Source organism: Callorhinchus milii, unplaced genomic scaffold, assembly GCF_018977255.1.
Source record: "Callorhinchus milii isolate IMCB2004 unplaced genomic scaffold, IMCB_Cmil_1.0 Scaffold9, whole genome shotgun sequence".
NCBI lineage: Eukaryota > Metazoa > Chordata > Chondrichthyes > Chimaeriformes > Callorhinchidae > Callorhinchus > Callorhinchus milii.
In genome coordinates, this window is record NW_024704750.1 from 8,825,246 (window position 1) to 8,845,057 (window position 19,812).

General features: G+C 38.9%; 1 protein-coding gene across 4 annotated transcripts in view; it reads left to right on the top strand.

Moving 5' to 3' along the window:
* Nucleotides 1-19,812, top strand: part of LOC103175217 (alpha-(1,6)-fucosyltransferase) — a 220,056-nt gene that overhangs the window by 41,148 nt on the left and 159,096 nt on the right. The window contains exon 4 of one of the 4 annotated variants that reach the window (XM_007888092.2): nucleotides 3,482-3,527. The exons of the other annotated variants lie outside the window; for them this stretch is intronic. The gene's annotated coding sequence lies outside the window, so the exon portion shown is untranslated. The remainder of the gene's footprint in view (nucleotides 1-3,481; nucleotides 3,528-19,812) is intronic. 4 annotated transcript variants of the gene reach the window in all.

The following is a 19,812-nucleotide window of genomic DNA, read 5'->3' on the forward strand; positions in this document are numbered from 1 at the left end:
AGCACTGTCCCCAAATGTGGTACAAGATACTTCATCAGCTGTTAGTACCCCTTGAAGCATTCGACATTCATCAATCCACTTCAGGTATTTTACAGTGGGTGATACCTGTGGCTCAGTCAATCTTTTGAGTGTTTGGGTTCAGTCAGTCCTACCTACGCGATGATCAGATTTAGCACACCGCGACTGAAGCCGCTTGCTGGTGAAAATCCAGCTTGACTTTGAGGTTTCAGGGTGTTGCCGATCGATATTTGTTTTGATGACAAAACATTCATCTGCAGATGTTCATATTGTCTTCACTGGGTGCTTGCGTTTCAGTAAGAGATTAGAAATGTTGCAGGGAGTGTTGTTTAACTTGATATTACTGAAGCAACCACAATGAATTACCACTTTTAATGGCTCACAGAACAGGGGAAAACCTAGGCTACAGATGTGCATTGTCTGTTTTATCCAACCAGAATGATGTCTCCCAGAGTGTTGGTCCCTTTGTTCTGTAGAGCATAATGAGGTGTGTATGGTATTGACTATTTAAGATATTTAAATTCCATTTGATCAAACATAAAGGACACGTTTGCAGTTGTGATTCACTGTGATAGAGCAGCTAATAAAAGGCTTAACATTGTTGAGAACATATTTTGTGAGACTGTAAATCAAATCTTTTAGTGTGAAATATTATGCAGTAATCTAATTATGTATTTATTTCTCTCTTGAAGTGATGTATATTTGTGCTTCAAATTTGGGGGGAATAATGTTGCACCATTTATGAAAGGACTTGATAAGGTGGAAGTTGGTAGGCCGTTTTCACTTGTTTGCGAGTCTACAATTAGAGGGCAAAACCATAAGATAGCTAATGGTAAAAGGAACTTTAGGAGAATCTTCTTCACACGTGGTAAGAATGTGTAACTCGCAGCTGGGAAACTTTGTTGAAGAAATTCGCATAATTTAAGAGAGAACTTGATCCATGTATGAGAGAGAAGGGGTATAGGAGGGGCTGAGATTCGTGTGGAGTATAAACACTATTTGGGTTGAATGGTTTCTGTGCCGTATTACTGTCAGTCACGATGGTGCTTAAAGTGAAAGTTCACATTCAATACTTCACACTCCCATTTCAGATAAATCATTATTGGATTCCAAGGAAACTTGTGCTTCTATACTATTCCCTAACTTCAACCTCGGACGGGCAGCTCTTATGAGTGTTATTTTATTATCAACTGTTCTTTCTACCTCACATCTATGCCATGACCTGTTCTGCCTTTCCACCACCTCCGCAACATTACCTGGCTCCACATTGCCTCACCCCTCGGCCCGCTGAAACCCTCGTCCACTCATTAATCATATCTAGGCTTGACTACACCAACTCCCTGCTTGGCGGCTTCCCAATTCTTTCCTCCACAAGCTGCAGATTATCCAGAACTCTGCAGCTCAGGTCCTCGCCCGCACCAGACTCCGTGACCCCATCACCCCTACCCTCACCTGGCTCCACTGGCTCCCCATCCTCCAGAGGATGAGAGTTCAAACTCCTCGCCTTCAAGGCCCTCCACGGTCTTGCCCCTCTTTACCTCTGCAACCTGCTGACCCCATATCTACCTCTCCGCTCAGCAGGCTCTGGCCTGCGCCATGTCCCATGCTCGGGCCGCTCCACCATCGGCGGCTGGGCCATCAGCCTTTCTGCCCCCACTCTATGGAACTCCAACTCACATTTGCCTCATTCCCTTCCTTGCCTCCTTCGAGGCGCGTCTCAAAACCCTCTTCTTCGAACCATGCCTTCGGCTACGCTCCTTGCCTTCCACCCTCTCCGATCCCAGCTCAGGATGTCATCCCAACATGAAAGGCACTATACAAATGTAATTTTGTATTTATTGTATTAATATGCAAATAATCCGTAAAGGTTTTCTTGACAGAGATTACCAACTATCCAGCTGGTGCAAACTTGGAGACGGTTGTGTTTTTTTAGACGAAGCAGGATTGGCGATCTAACTCTTTTTCAGAGACGACATTCCATCAGTTTACACACTGGATTTGAAGCTAGTTCCCAAAGGGCAGTGTTCTTGCATTGCTCCACAGAACTCCTGAATTTAGTGAATTTATTTTAGTTTTAATTGTTGTCTTCAAGTCAACATATTGAACTTTCCATTTGGAAAATGATGTTAAACTTTGCCTGTCAGTCATGTGTTGTCCCATAAGCCCAACTTGTGGGGAAAATGTCATGTTTCCCTTCTGGCCGTTGCTAACCTTCAATGTGCATAATGGGCTGTTCTGATAGTATGATGTACCAATATTGAGTATTATGTAGCAGCTACAGGCACATAAAGTGATTTTTAAATAATGAAGTGAAAATATGATGATGTTTCGCACTAATGTAGAAAATCACTATTAAAACCGCTTTCCTCCATCTCTGACGATGACTGTAACTCTTGCATTCAGTCGCTTTTAGCTACATACTTTCTATTTTTCTGTTCTCATAGCCAATACATGTTGCTGGTGTTTAGTTTCGGTTCACCAGATCGAGAATCAAGAATCAATAGTGCATCAATGGACAACAGAGGTTTTGCCCAAGAAATAACAAAGTAAAATCAGTTAATTAGCAGATGGCATCATAGCTGTAAGTTGTGCAAGCTTCTGTGTGCAGAAACCTGAATTAGCACAAAAATTAAATGGGAAAACACTGGCTCAAATATCTCTGTACAAAAGCACTAGTTTGTTGTAGCCAAGACAGTGAGAATGAATCAAATATCCAATGGTAAAAGTTGTCATTAGGATTGACACCTCTATCTGTCACTCAATAATAGATGCTCAATAGCCATCTTAATAATTGAGCAACAACAATGATCTCTGGACGTATATATTGGAATAAAATTGGAAATCTGGAGATTTGTGCTTAGCACATTAAGAACAGGTTTTCCATCTTGAACAGATTATTTGATAGAAATGTTGTCCCTGTTGTATATTTGTAGAATTTATCAGTTGTGAAATACTGCCACGTTCAATTGGAATAAAATGTTGTTTCTTTAAAGACCTGTGTAACTGCAGCCACCACCTTTTGTTCTGGGTTTGATTGTTGCCTTTCTACACATTGTGTTCTTTTTTTAAAAAAAGAGTTTTCCTTTTTAAAGAACAAAGAATGATTTACCGAGGTACATGACAGAGGGAAAAATTAAGATTTTTGCGATGGAGTATAATACAGATGTCAATTATTAAAGTGATTGCTTCGGGATAAGAACAGATTTAGTCTGTTTTCCTCGGGCTTCCTTTTAAGACATTCAAGTTCTAATGCAATTGTTTTCAAATTCTGTTTCCATTGTAAATCAAGTAATAAACAAATATGTCAGCAGAACTACAAATGCTTTCTTTAATTCTCATAACATTTCGAATGAGTGAAAATCTGGCACATCTCAAGGTGTATTGTTTCTCATGTTACAAAAAATATTTTTTGTAAATTGTATAATAGAAAGTACTCATGTGGTCCTTGTTTTTCTTTAATCAGGATTATTGATTTGAAACAGAGTTTTGTATATCGGAGCATCATACAGGTACCTGCTTTATATATTTAACTTGGTATATTTTCAATTGAACGATTAAAACTAAAGGTTTTCTTTTTTAAAAAAGCAAACCAAAAAAAAAATAGTTGGAGCTTCTTTCCGGTGATCAAATCTTGTTTGACGCCAGTTCAGTCCTCTTGTCATTACGTAAGAAACAACAATGTGTCCGTGTACTTTAATACCAAGAAAAGTGTTTTATGATTGTACTAAAATTGCATGCATTATTGGAGCAGTAATGTTCCCACTGTGTGTTCATTGCGCTTTGTGGGCTGAGCAGTTACACATGAATAATACAAAAACACTTTCAAGTTCGACATTATATCGCCAGCCATGGATTTTAAGTACTGGTAGGTGTATTGTCGAGATATAATTGATGGCCCAAACACACAAGTGTATAGAGAAAACACTGTTGTAATACCATAATCCATGCAAGTGTTCTCCAACAGTTAATATTTCTGAAATGCATATTTTATACAGCACATTACTTCAGAATATAAACTAGTTTGAATAATTTTCCTTCCTCTTGTAATGTAATGAATTTGCATAAATTTGGCTCAGATCATTTCCTCCTCATTTGTCTTCCTGTAGATCGCTTGTTATCTCTTCCTCTTTTTTTGCAGTCTGAGCTGCTAGTTTCCTCCAGATAAGAATGCAGCCAGCTTCAATAAGCAGGAATCCTAATTTTTTTTAACTGTTTTGTGTGTGGAAAATGTACAGATGCGATGGATTATTCCATCTTTCTCCCACTTCTTCTTTGGATTTAATAATTGCCACACTTCATCTTGGGTTCATGCAGGAACTATTTGACCTGTCTGTATGTTTGTTTCTGATTCAGTAAGGTGCAAAATCCATATCCCAGTAAGGCTGTTATAGACAATAAGTATATTAGTTGGATCCATAATTTAAAGCAGGTTTATGTTGTATTTAATATTATGAAATTATGTTGTGTGACAGATACTTGATGGGATTTGAAAATAATTAACAAAAATGGTATATATGTTGCATTTGTGTTATGTGATGATGCCTCCATACACTGTGTAACCTGACAGTATAATAGTACTTAGCGGACTTCAGTGTGGGACATAAGATACAAGAAAAGCTTGAGAATGTTGAATGGACCAGGTGGAAATGCATGGAGCTGGGGTGGGTGAAGAGAGACAGTATTCTGAAGTCTCGGTGTGCACCCAAAGGATTGGTTGGTTTACCCTCATCAGTTTATTAATTGCTGCAGCACTATTGCTTTGTAGTTGTCACTGCTGAAGTGCCAAGAGCACTTGTTAAATACATGTACATTTCTATCTATTTCACTCTGTTTTTCTGTTCACTGACATTGGATGAACTCTAAACTCCTAGCTCACAAAGAATCTTTCGTGCATTGTTGACTTGTTCCTTTGTGCACCATGTTGATGTGCTTTAATTTTGGACTATTCTTGAGAACTTTAATTTTTACATTTTCTGCCTCCTCCCCCCACCCCCATAGCTATCCTGCATATTTAGGGTTGGGATGCAAATGGTCGCATGTTTGTCACTCATATGTTGCGAGCAATCCGGGCTATTGAGCACGTTTGTATGAATTTACAAAGGAAAAGAAGTTCAACCTCGTTCTGCTGAATGAAACACTGACTTATGCGGTATTGATGCGTATTAACAAGATCTTGTTTCATGTGGCACAGAATCGTGTTTTTAAATAGGTTCTTTATTTTATTCCACTTTATTTGAAAACAAAATAACATAAAAGTAGTCGAATTGGATCTCTGAGTAGCTGGAATAAGGAAAAATAATATCCCCAATTAACAAACATGGAGGAGATTTGAGGGAGATACTATGATTGAAGTTCCTCATGTTTGTGTATATGTTTTTGTGTGCGTGTGTGATTTTGTGTGCGCGTGTGTTGTAGAATGTTTGATAATGAGATTTTTTTTCTTTATGTATAGTGTGTTAGCATGAAGTCAGGTGAAAGCCTGTGTATCACAAATCAAACCTAAGAACCACCACACACACTGCAATCATTCTGCAAAGACCAGGAGCAGCTCGGGACTATTCTGAGAGACTATGTCGGATTTAGAAATGGATTGGGCAGTTTTAATGTTTCATTGTGATCATGAAATCAAAGGTTTCTGAAGTTAATTGATTCCCAGTGAGTTGTTTGTGTATGTTTAGTAGTCAGTGAGGTGCCTTGTTCAGACTGTTGATGCACTGCAATGATTGCTGGGCCAGTAACCTGTGATTTTTAGTGCTGGAGGTAAAGCAGTTTTGGTATTAATGAGACTCTAGAGGACGCAGCCCAGTTCCTGTTGACATGTTCTCCTGAAAGCTGATATGCAAACGGAATGAGAAATGATAGGGAGCTTTGCTATGGGATGGGTTTCGCGTTAATGGTACTTTTTTTTCCAGTAACTGATCTACGATTTGAGGCGCGTGTAATCAATATAGCAGCCAAACTGTCAGACACGTCAAGATGAACGTCTTGGTCTTGATGCATGGCCTTGCAGAATGGTGCAAGGTTAGGATTGGGAGCTGCTTCATGCTGCTCAGTTGGGCTTTGACTTACTTTGGCTGCAACTGTGAAGACTGCAGAAAGAGGAAACCATATTTCTCACCAATATGCACCTTCTACTTTGCAGGAAACAATACAGTACAAATTCAAGCTGGGTCACCGATGCAATAAGGAATCACACTGAGAGTCTCTTAGCAGCTCATGTTGTCTGTGGCAGCACCTTGATTCACAACCTATAAGCAGTATAAATCAACTAAGTCATGGTCTGAAAATTGTCCCTTCAAAGTTCTTGGGCTGTGCATTGAATGACCCAAGAGCTTTTTGAATATTAAGTAGCCAGTTATACAACTTGCCTTTTATAATGCTACTTAGCGAAGCTCTAAGCCATCCCAGCTCCAGAATGTATGAAGAGAATAGAGGCTGCTCTACCTTCTAAAGGACTCCACTCCTGGAGGCAATATCACAACAGAAACTCAACTTCATATTCAAAGCTGCTGTCGGGGAAAAAAAAGTTAAGGGATTAGTTGAAGTAACCACAAGCAAACAGTCAGTGCTACAGAGGAATGCGAGCAGAGTTACATGAAAATCCTTGCCCATGAGCCCAACAGAACTCCATAATTGTTATGTGATAAGTCTATCTCTTTGCCTATTCCCGCAGATCATATCCATAAGGAATTAACAAAGGTGGAAGATGTTTGCTGATGCACTTAGTTTCCCTGGAGATTAGTATTCACACCCTTCAATGTACAAAAATACATGAATCAAATGAATGATAATTCAACAGCAGCTAAGCATATTCCTAGAAATGCACTAGAAATGCTCACAGCATCCCCTTCCCACTCCCCAGCCATTGAGAGACACTCTGGAAAAATACCAAACTTGTACATAGACATGTACTTGCAACTTGAGAGAGGATCATATTTGCAGAGAACTTCAAAAATAGTTCAGAACAGCTGGATTTACTCAGATCTGAATATGTCCTATGGTATATAATACATATTAATTTACACACTTCCTAAACCCCAGCAGTGATGGAGTTAGGGATGCAAGCACCTGCAACTGCAGTACAGTTTTAATATTGAACCTTCCTTGATGCTTGTAAGAGATGACACTTTAACTGGACCTATATACAGTGAGGGCTTAGGGTGGGGCGGGAATGGTATTTCATTGATGTCTTCACGAGATGGGGCAATTCCATACTGTGTGGATTCAAGTCATTAATTGAATGGAGACGTACAAATTTATGGACAAGGGTTATTAGGCAGACTCAGTACAATTGACAGATGGCCCCTTCCTGTATAAAGTGATCACGGCATGAAAGGTTTTCATGTATTATACTTTTTAGAGTTGGAAGTTTGCTGACAAAAGGGTTAATTCTTACAAGGGAGGAAGCCTGTGTTAACTGATGATTAAGTTCAAAGTCAGTGAATCTACTGCTTATTTCGTTTAAGGTTAATCTGTGGAAGTAAAGACTATAAAAAATTTCAAAACTATAAGTGAACTTTGTTTAGAAAGTTGATGATCACTCCAGTGGATGAAAGCTGAAAACTCCAGCCGAATTCATAAGATGTACTGAGCAGAGGGGAGTCTTGTGCAATGGAAAGAAAATTATCTTGGGTTTTGATTCCCAGAACTTGTACAATTTTGTGGTATTGAGATCCACACCTACATGTTTGACCAATCTGTAAATATGAGCTGTGAAATGACTGATTGTTGAGTAAATGCTTATTTTCTCCTGCCAGTTCTATTGCCTTGAGTTATGCTAATTCAGTACAGACTGAGATTTGAATCTGCGATTTTATCATCTTTATGGTCTGGATGCCTTAACGCATCAGATCACTGGGGAGAGAAAATGTGGATGAGTAAATTGTCTTAAACGTGGAATAAATGCATCTGCAATTTTGATTCTTCAATTGAAAAATTAACTCTTTCTTTGAAAAATAATAAACAGCGATGGACTAAAACAACCTCATGGCTTCCCTTAACAGATGCCAGCAATTTTCATTCTGGGAAAGTATACTTGTGGTTGTGTTCATGATTTTTAAAGTCTAGTTCTGGGGAATTTTGTGCTCAAAGTGAAAGTTATTAATGCTGGGAAATAGGACTTTTAACATCTTAGGCACCAGGTTTGGTCAGCTGCAGACATGCAGGTGTAACCTGGTCTGATAGATAGTAACGTTCTTTCTGCTCTGAATGAAACTCCACAATCCCTACTTCATTAATGTGGTGGCATTTTTCATTTTTGCACCTCAAGTCTTGTGGCCTCTCTGAGTGAGAGTGCTAAATTAAGATGTTTTGTGCTATGAGACCATGTATGCTAAGAAATAGGCCTAGATTACCCAAACTCATTTTGTGGAGGACCCTTCATCCAAGAGGCAAAGGAGACTTTATTATCATTTGTAGCTAGAATCACAAGTCACCACCCCCCAAGAAGTTGAAAGGACAATATGCCAATCCACTCTATCCTTTGTTGGTCATTGTTCTTGCATGGATGCATAAAAGTTTCACACTATAATGCATAGCTTGAAAATCTCAAAATGCCTATAAAGGCCTTATCCTTGAATGTAGCAAATGAAAAGTCCACCCTAGGCAGAATGTCAGTTTGACACAGAAAACAAAATAACTGTGAAAAATTTAGAGAAGCAGATCGAGTTAAAGAAATAAATCGTCAAGATGTATAATGAAAAATACTAGATCTTGCAGTTAAAACAGAAAGTAATAAGATCTGATAAATATTTTATGTTGCATGATGTATCATCTTGCCCTGACCTGACACTTTGATGAAAGACCCATTTTTACAACCAATAAACCAAAGTGCAAAAAAAGTAAATTGATGCTCAGTATTTCTCATTGATTTTAATGAGGCTCCATTAGCAGGCAGCATGGTGAATAAATTGGGCTCTGGTGTTCACCAAGTTTACTTTGGTCACTTGATCAAATTGCATCAATTTTATGAATGCTACTTTTTTTAAAAAAAAGTCTTTCAGAAAGACTGAGCCTGATCCCCACCCCCCAATACCAAAGAGCAATGACTGGTGATATTTTCGTCTGAAGTGCATCCACTCAGACCTATTAAAATTCAGGTTTGCAAAGTTAGAAATTCAAATTTCGTCTGACCCAGTTTGTGTTGAGATATTTTTTCAAGGGTAATATGAATCTCGGTTGGATGCTTTTCCCTGATGAAGATATTTGGACCTTTTTTTAAAAAAAAGTGGGTCCACGAATCATCCAAAGACGACCAGCCCACTTGGATAATGATAATTCTGGAAGCCCGAGGGTGTGTGGAAATTTGATGGGAAACTAAAAATACTGCATTGGCAGATTCCCCCAGTGTAAACCTTTGATGGAGACTTTTGTGATTGGAAGTGCAGTTCACTGTGGCCAACCTAAATAAATGTATGTCATCTCCAAAACCCAAGCGATAGTCACATTAGCATCAAGGCTGCCATCGGGTAACATAAAATTAATGTCCTACATTCCATTTAGAAAACTGAACAAATTTTACATATCTGGAAGGTACAAATAAACTCTCATATGAAAATATAATCATCCTGCTCCTTTAGAAATAAGTGTTCTGCCCTGTTTTTAGTATACAAATTCTCTGATTAACCAGAAAACCTGTAAACGCTTTTGCAGAATTGACCATCATCAGCCATTTCATGTGAAAATAACAAATAATGATCGGCTCTGAGATCTTTAATTTACTTATTGTTTGAATATAAGGCATGGAGTGTCAAGGCAGCCACAAACATCCATCTCATGCTGTCGTTGGCTATTCTGTGTGAAGGGCACTATATGAATGCATGTTGTTGTTATCATTTAATGCCAATTAATAATAATAATCTTTGCATTTAATATAGCACTTTACCACGTCTTCGAGATGCCGCAAAGTGTTTCACAGAATATATTGTAAAGTGAATTGACTGTTTATTTTGTGGGCAAAACGCGGTAGCCAATTGCGCACAGCAGTGTCCCATAAACAATCATGGATTGAGTAACCTAATAATTATTATTTTATTTTTAAAATTTATTTTGAAGGAATTATTACCCCCGAAAATATGATCCGCCAATCGACTTAACAACCAGGTTCTTACTTGCTGCTAGGTAAACAGAGGTGTGTGGAGTAAGGAAGCTTGCCCAACATTTGGCCCTGCCCAAGAATCCAACCGAGGTCTTCTCGCTTGTGAGGCGAGTGCTCTAACCACTAAGATGCAGGACTCCATTTACTCCATTAGGATGCAGTGGAGCAGTCCTGATGTTCAAAAGTTATTGCTTTATCTAATAGTTGCTGGATCAAAACTATGAACCAGTGAGGATTGAAATACTGCACAGATATCGATGGGCAGACTCTTTGGATTTATCCTAGTAATAAGTGAATGAAACCTTTGTTTGAAAATGGTTTTGATCGATCTGAGTTTCTACAAAAACTAACGTGAGATTAGGGAAGAGCCAGTTACAGATATGAAATCAGCTCATCTCCTTTTGATTGATCATCACATCAGTGACATAGTTATTTTGCTTCAATCCCTTCTCTCTTCTTGGTCCCATTTGGCTTTCCCCGTTAAGTTCTTCTGCAAGTCTATCACCCTTTGCTTTGTTTCCCCAAAAAACTTTTGACTGTCTAACCTCCTTGCTGTTAGCTTCATCATTTTTACCTTGCTAGGTAAACAGAGTTTGAGTCCTTAATTTCCCTTGATTAGCTTTGCCAATACCCTTTCGCAATCTTAAATTGTAATTGGGTCACCTTGAAGTATCTTTCCAAGGAGAATAAGACCAGTTTAAACTTTCCTCATAACCTGGATTTCTGATACCTAGCATCACTTTGGTTCCTCATCGACTTAACATTATACTACCGGTCAATTTTGCACTCCATGCCATAGAATACAAGAACAGCCAAGTGATTTTTATTTTCTTCTTGAATAATTTTTCTTCCCTGAAATACATCTTAATGTTAATCTTGGTCTTTGTTTGTCAAAACATAGTTTTTTGATCACCAAAATCTTTATTTTTTAATTTTTCACGTGAAGTACCTATGTTTTAAGTAAAGTTTACGAAAGTGAATATATTCACTGAAATTGTCATTCCTGTTTTGGACCCTGGCAGATGTTAGAAATGCTTATCTTGCTTAACCTCCTCTGGGAACACATGACTATCAAAATGACAACAATTACTTTAATATTTGATCTTTATTGAGGCCCGAGAAAAATCATTTAACATCTGTGCACATTACTGCACAGGGACAGAACAGGAATTGTTTCACTTTGTTTTACCAAATGACTCGATAAATGAGGATTGTAATATCTGACGAGCAGAATAATTATGTCTCAGGGAATCTGGATTGCATGCATGGGGGAAAAATGCTGCAAAGCGGGCAAGAATACTGGAAAATGGAGCAACACCCACTGCTTTGCTGTGTCTAGCTGGGTCTTGTTGCATAGCAGCATAAATTGGCAAGTTGCTTGATGTCGCAGAACATGGAGTGTGATCGGAATTTCACAGAGATCTGGAGGATGTTTTGATGCTCTTCCTCAATCCATATGTCATGCTGGAGTGAGGAATCCATGTTGTATGCTGTCCCAGACCTTGACATTAGCTCTTGTTTTAGTTCGCAGCCTATTATGGACAAGCTGATTCAATATTTGAAATGCAGAGTTTACTCGAAAGTAACCCAGATTTTTCTTAAAAGTATTGCAATTGGCTCAAATTGAAGTAGATCCAAAAGTGCTTTTATAACTTTTTGTCAAATGCAATGCTTATTATTATTATATCATCTGCTATTTTCCCGTGCGTTGTGATATTTCCATCATTAATAGAAATGTTCAGCCTTGTCACGGTTGTCAGGAATGCCTGCCTAAAGAAAAATAAATCTGGTTTTGATATGTTTAGAAAAGCCTGGTAATATTTCACTGAATTTTTTTCGATAAACATTTGCTCACACGTTTTACCCCCCTGCCTCCTTGATTTTCTTGTGCTTCCTGCGTTACCAAGGATAGCGGATGGATGATTTTGCAACCTCTTGGATCTGTAAGATTATTGTTTGGACGACTTCTAAGAGATCTACTTTCATCAGCTGAGGTGTTGTGGCATGAGAGGAGGAGTAGAGTGGACCCTGCTGAGACCTCTCACCATTTCGGAAGTGCCTGAACTTGGTGCACAGAACACACAACGCTGTCTGACTCACCTGCGGGTGGTTTGCATTTGATCACTTTTCTGTGAGACTCTTGAAAGCACTGAACCTTTCAGCTGCTCTGTTTGTTCTGAGACATCTCCTGGATGGAGAGCCACTCCAGTTATCAGTGCTCAAGCATGTTTGTAAAGAGCCCTCCTTTTAAGAACTGACTTGATTTCTGTTGAGTTGGAGTCCCTTATGAAGTTTGGATGCTTGACAGATTGTTACTCAATGGCTGTTAACCTTAAACGAAGGGTCATAAAGGCAATTTGCTGTTGAAATCTAAAAGTTCAAGTGACAAAGTACTTGACTTTTGTTTCAAGAATAAGCTTCAAGGTATGACAACTGACACTTCGTTCATTTTCACTAGGTTCTGTCATTTAATTGTTGATGCTGCTCATTGTGCCTGGAACTGCATTGGTTTCTGTGATCTGTATTTTGTTGCTCTGCTATCACTGATTTGTAGCCTGGCCTTTCTCCTGCCAGGGCATTTACATGGAGTAAATGTGTGAATGTTACCTCTAGAAAAGACAAATATTTAAGGGAATGGATGATAACTGTTTGGATGCATGTGTATCATACGGTATCAGTTTACCAGACTACAGCAATAGATACCCAAGAGTGATTATAAGGCACTCTTTTCAATGAAGGAACACGATGATGTTGCTGTTGTGTTTTATTACCATCATCTGAACTTCAGGATGAAGTCACAGCTTTGAAATCCGTGTTGTTTTTTTTGGCATTGACCACTGTCTCTATGTATTTGAACATGAGGGCATTCACACAGAAAGATTGTTTGCTATGTAATTGCTGTGTTCCTGTCAAGCAAACATTGGCAGTCGATTGCTGGCAAGCAACATCAATGGTGTGTATACTACACTGTTTCTTCTGTGCCTGATAGTGGTACCAGTCAGGCAGCAGCAGTCTAACACAGGCTGCATGCCGTCTGCTATCTTCAATGATAATAATAATAATCCTTACATTTGATGTAGCACGTTATCACGACTTTGAGATGTCTCAAAGCGCTTCATAGAATATACTGCAAAGTGTATTGACTGTATATTTGGTGGGCGAAATGCGGCAGCCAATTGTGCACAGTAGTGTCCCATGAACAGTTGTGGATTAAAGTGACCAATTTATTATTATTATTTTTTAAGGAATTCTAACCCCTGGAAAAGCGATCCACTAATAGCCGGGTTGCAAATTACTGCTAGGTAAACAGAGGCGTGTGGAGTAAGGAAACTTACTCAACATTTCGCCCTGCTGGGAATCAAACCCAGATTTCTCGTTTGCAAGGTGACTGCTCTAACCACTAAGCTACAGGACTCCACCATGTGGAATAAGTAAGAAAATGAATCCCTTTTAAGAAGTACGCTGGAATGACTATTGAGTATGTGTTATGCTTGGATTGCAAATGCACTATCAGATTCTAAAGTGAGCTGCCAGCTACTGATTACAGTCCCTTTTCTCTGCCTATCCACTCAGAAGCAAGGAACAAATGGCCAGATGGAAGAATAAAAATGAATCCAGACACTATCCTGCACTGAGGGAAAGGAATGCTAAGTTAAACCAATGCCTCGAGCCAAGTTGAGCTACAACAGACCTGGGAGATGCCAGGTGTGACCCCAAGTCTTGGCTGTTCTCAGTTAGTACAGCAGTTGGGGCTACAATTAGCCTCAGGGCCTGGATTGGGAGGAAAAAATGTAACAAAAGTTTCTGATTATATCCAGTATCCCTGCTGCCTGCTCATGCCCCACTCTTCTGACTGCTCAGCTAACACAGCCTAACTGTGCCATCATCGATCGCAATGCGCCTAATCTCTGGAATTTCCTGCCTCAATCCCTCCACCTCAATCTATCTTTAACTCAGAAAATGCAGTATTAATGAAGTCTGGGGGTGGAATACACTTTATAGCAGAACTGTACTCTAGCATCAAATGTATATTCTGGGTTCCAAGTGCAATTTTTTTTTGTTATTATCAAAATAAGACCTTTCTGTGAGGAGTCCATATTTTCAGCATTGCTCTATTATGAGGCTGACACTGACTGTGCTGCTGAAAGCGATATTCATTTTGAATTCCTCTACTCTGTATGCTAATTACAAATCACGGTTTCCCGGCAGCGATGCAATACAATGTGATAGCAGCACATTTTTAATTATGAATATTATCAGTTGAGTGAACTTGAGAACAGGGGAACAGTATTGGTGGTGTCATTTGAATTCAAAACAGTGCCACAAAGTTGGTGGCAATGGTGAGTTTGAACGGAACTCTTTGATCTCACGGATCTGGGTTTGAGTCAAGCCTACACTGAAGATTGTAAGTTTTCTATTCTTCTCTGTCATTCTCCATGTGCGGTTTTCACTTTTTCTTTCTTCCAATCTCTCTCTGTCTTTCTGTTACTTGCTCTTGCTATCTCTTTTTCCCTCATTGGCAGCCATTAATATCTTGCCTTACAACAGTGTTGGTGAACTCAATTATTGCTGGTTTCCTTGTAAAACAGGCCATGAAAGATTTACCTGCTGCTGTGCCATGCTTACTAAATTCTCAAAAGCACATCTGCCAAGTAAAGCAATTGAACTAAACCAAACGCTCTTGAAAAAAGAAACCCTTCTGATTTGATGAAACCCAATGCAAGGAGGTTTGGGTTGAGGCAAGTTGGGCCTGCAAAATGTTCTTGATCTCCATGCATTCTCCCATAGAGCTGATAGGTCAACAGCCATGTTAACAGCAGGCTATAATGGCGCACATCCTAATAGGCAGGTTGCAGAGTAATATTGTCAGGGCCTGGCTCCAGCTGTTCAATTAGACTCACTTAAATGAAAACTGCTCCGGTAAGATTCCCACTCTCAGTTAGTCATGTATTTGGTCATCATTGGAGCGAGAGAGTTACTCCCCCCCCCCCCCCCCATGGCATCAGTATTCTTGGACAATTAGTTTTTCTTCAAAGGACTAAGTCTGAAAGCTCATCCAGAATTAGCACTGTGCAAATGTCTACAATGGCAAGACACAGATGGACTAAATTGACTTTCAAATCAAAAAACACATTGCACTTCAAATAAATGCATCAAGGCAATCAAACCTGACAAATTTTCATATCTTGTTTTTGACATTGTTGTGGATCCTTGAAAAAGCAATTTACATTTTTCAGTATGTTTCGCACAAGTGGCTTCTCACCTGTGTTCGATCTCTCGTAATGGCAGCCATGCATTCAGCCACAGTCTCTGATGTAAACACACACCACACATACACACACAATCTCACTGGCCTGCTGGTTGATTTTTGTCCTGCAGATGAACAGTAAGACAGAAATGCAAGGAAAGCAGTTACAGTATTATGTATTTGCTGCAGTTGGTGGGAATGTATTTTTTAAAATCCAATGTACTCAATTATTTAATGTACTCTGACAATAATTTGTGTTCACCTACAATTACACATTCACTACACTTTACAGAAATTCTATGAAACACTTTGAGATGTTTCAATAATGTCATAAGGCTCTATGTCAAATGCAGGGATTGTTGTATTATTATTAATATTCTCTCTTCCCCTTCTCTACTGGATTTCTGGGTTAGTGGGGGTGAATTTATTTTCTTGAAGTGGCGGCACAGATACTGTCAAGGTCTTACCTGACTGTGACAATCACATCATTGATCAATGGGGAACACGCAGTGAATGAAATATTCCACTCTCAATTTGTTAGGACTTGTGTTCTCAGTGCTTCAATAAATGGTGTGTTCTCCTCTTTAATAAGCATGGGAGATTGATGAGCAGATTTTGTTACTGACCATTATGCTATTTCAGGTAAGTGCAGAACAAGAGTTTGATGGACAGTACCTGTTGTTGCTGGGAGAACCAGTTGCACCACACTGTAATTTTGGTTCTGACTTTGGATCCAGTTGGAAAAAAGATGTGTTCTGTTTTTTGAAAGTTGAAGTTTGGTTGTACCCTTGCCCCTGAAAATGCTGAAACCTTGTTTGCATCTGAGTTAGAGCCATTTGGTATATAAATCATCTTTGCAAGCAGCATCATTTAATGGCGACCTTTGGCTTCTATGATGATTCATTCATTCTCCACAAGACAGTAATCGATACAAAATACAGCATCTTGGTTTCCAACGGATGAAAATGAAAGTGATACATTGTGCTTAAATCGATTTAAAATGTGCACCAGCTCTTGAGAAACTGTCCTAACCTGTCAGCAGGACCAAATTGCTCTCTTTTCAACAGCTTTGCTGCTTTAGGAAGGAATTCTGCTAAGGCTGCAATGACATTTAATTGACACAAGCAGCAACTCGTCTTTGCTTTGCCTTCAATTCCGCTGGCAGTAGCCAAGACCGGCAGCATCTCTGTGATACTGTCAGCTTTCCAATCTCTTCTTCTTTCCTTGCACTTGTGATGAGGTGCGAGCTGGAGGGTGGACAGATTGGCGTCGTGTTTGGCATATGTCCTGTAGGATGCACAATTCCCGAAATATGAATCTTGTGTTTGGATTTTTCCATCGGAACATTCAGCAAAATGGCTTCCATTGCATCAAAACCATTTATCTCCTGTCTTCCATTAGTATTTCGAAAGCTTTGTAAGAAGCATTGGTTTGTAGACTTTGAGTTCCAGATCACCACAGAACAATTTTATTTTCTCAACTTTCTGTGCTGAAAGCATTGTCTTGTGTTGCCAAGCAGAGCATTTTAAAATACCATCCAAGGAGAAAGGACAGAACAGTTAAAATTTAGTTGAAAGTATTGTTAAAGTTAATATCAAATATAAAACTCTGAGAATGGGAAGGATGGGGGTGAAGAGAAATAAAATACAATTGTGTTTTTACTGTTGGGTTACATAGAATTCATTTTGCAATAATAACCTCGCTTCTGATAACTTGAGCAACATTATCACTGCAGAGGAAACGTTTGCTTCAGAGTCCTACAGCTTTCGTAAGGTAGAAAAATGATTTGATAATGGAGACATGGATTTCCTACAGGATTCAAGGGTCATTGACTACTATTTCTAACTTGGCATTTGGTTGAAACCATTATTGGCAAATCTAGCGGGTCACTGTTTGCAGCCAGCGACATAGACATGATCCCCCAGGATTGTTGCTGAGACCAAAAGTATTCACCAGAATGAGCAGTGCATGTCAATTCCTTTGCTTAAAACCATAGAACCAACTAAAGGAAGATCACACATAGCATTTAGAACTGTGATCTCTGACGTGAATCAATAGGGCTGTTAAGGGAGATGCCCTTTGCAATGATTGTAATGACTATTACTGTGGGCAACTTGTATTTGTGCCATTTCTGCTGGGAAGAACCCACAATTGGGACGAGTGAGAGTTTTCACCTCTAGATCTGCCTGTGAAAAACAGACACTTGGGTGGGATACTGAAAGGGTATTGCCACCCATCAAGCTGAACTCCACCAGGAATTACAGCAGAAAAAAGTGAGACAACCCAGGAAAGTAGACAGAAACATTTCAGTGAACCATGAAATAGGACAACCGAGCCTCATAATCTCGCATATTATCGTATTGGGACATTGATCCATGAATTGACGAAGAATAAATTCTAAATTCAGAAGGAATTGCTTACAAACCCATTGCTGGTCCATGGCTAATACTAATTTGTACAAGATATTAAAGACTCTGTCATCGGATTGCTCATTAAGACGATGGCTAACTAGATTGTAAGTACCAATGTTAATCTCTGGCTCACACTCTGCTGGAGATTTGATGGCATTTACCATCACTATTGATCATGGTTTTAGTTAATTTAATGACTGTTCCACTGTGAAGGAAAAAAGCCCTCCTGTGCCAAAGTGTTGATGAACTATTGGCAAATACAACACGATGTGATACAAGATTGTTTTGTTGCCATTTGCATATGGCTGGCTGCTTCTTGGGACTGAAGTCTAAGTTTCTCCATTTGGGGTGAGAGAAAATGAAGTCGGTCAGGAGTAGGATTTGAACAAAATCTGTAATATAAGGACAAGTTATGGTATTTTGTCTGCATTTATTTCCAACCAATGTTTATAATTTTATTTTCTATCATGGAAATTTAAGAAAGGAATGTTTTCTTTGTGTTGTTTTGCCTGCCTGCCTGCACGTTGTGGTCTAACCTTCTTACAGAACTGAATCGTAATTCGCAACGGCCACTTGGCAAGAGAGGCTGCTACATTGGATATTTTCATTATAAAATTATCCTCTCGAAAGGGATTTTTTTTCTCCCCTTTGCTTCCCTTTTTCAGAGCTCTATGCATCACAAGTCAACGTGTTTTCCGACTGCTTTTTCATGTACATTTTCAGCTGTACATGCAAGCAGGAATATACTAAGAAACTATTGAAACAATACTTTAGTACATTTTCCCTGGAAAACATTTGATCCAAGGATATATCAAATATTTATTATTATCTGCTATTTTTTCTCTTGTCTCAAGCTTCTGTTTTTAATTTCTGTTTCTTTGTTTCATCCTCCACCTCCCCCCTACCCACCCCCCACCCCTTTCTCTTTTGTAAAATGGCTTCTAAGACATTTAGAATTTTGTTGCCCATATTTAATAATACTAATGAATCTTGCATTTGATATTGTGCTTATCACATCATCAACTTATGTAAGCATTTCACAAGATATGTGACAGTTTTTTTGTGGATGACCGCAGCAGCCCATTTGCACACAGCAAATTGTGGTCCCACAAACAGCTGTGGAGAGAGTGACCAATACAAATGTATTCTTCAGTGCTGTCAGCTATACCAGCAGCAAATGTTACAGCAGCTGGATTTTAAAGTTGTTTTGTTTTTGCTGATCCCTCTATATCCTAGATATGCAGGTAGGATGCCTTTGTTATTGATACGGAAGCAAGTAGGAGTGTTTTTACCAAACAGTGGCTTTTTTATGTGTCTCTGCATTTGCTTTACCATTTTTCTTCCCGATTTATTTCCTCAAGGATTTGTTCACTTTCTCACTTGTTTCTTCTCTACAAAACTGACCTTATCCGTTCCTTTATCGATTATTTCACAATGCTTTCATCAACTGCCTTCAGGCTGTACACTTTCTCCCTCTTTCTCTTTCTCTCTTTGTGTGCATATGTCTACATGTCCACATATTCCATCTTTCTCCATATCACTCACTCTCATATATACACACACACACACACTCACTGGATGTTTGCACACACATGTTTTATCATTTTATATAATGTTCACACAAACACTATTTTAGAATATATGATATATAAGTTTAATAGTATTATTAAATATAAGTTTAATAATACTAATAATCCTTGCATTTGATATAGCGCCTTATCACGTCCTCTAGATATCTCAAAGCACTTCACAGAATATACTCTAAAGTGAATTGACTGTATGTTTTGTGAGCGAAAAGCGGCTGACAATTACGCACAGCAGTGTCCCACGAACAGTCATGATTAAGTGATCGATAACTCTGTGCCCTTAAGTGGAATAACTTTATGACCTTTAATGATTGCTCCTGTGAAGAATTCTCTCGTTTCCTCTGAGTTCCAGATATGCTGTCCTTTATGTTCCTTCTCTGCATCGTTATTGTGTTGACATAAATACTCATCACGCATTCTATTCTGCTCTTTCTTTGTACCTCAAAAGTGCGG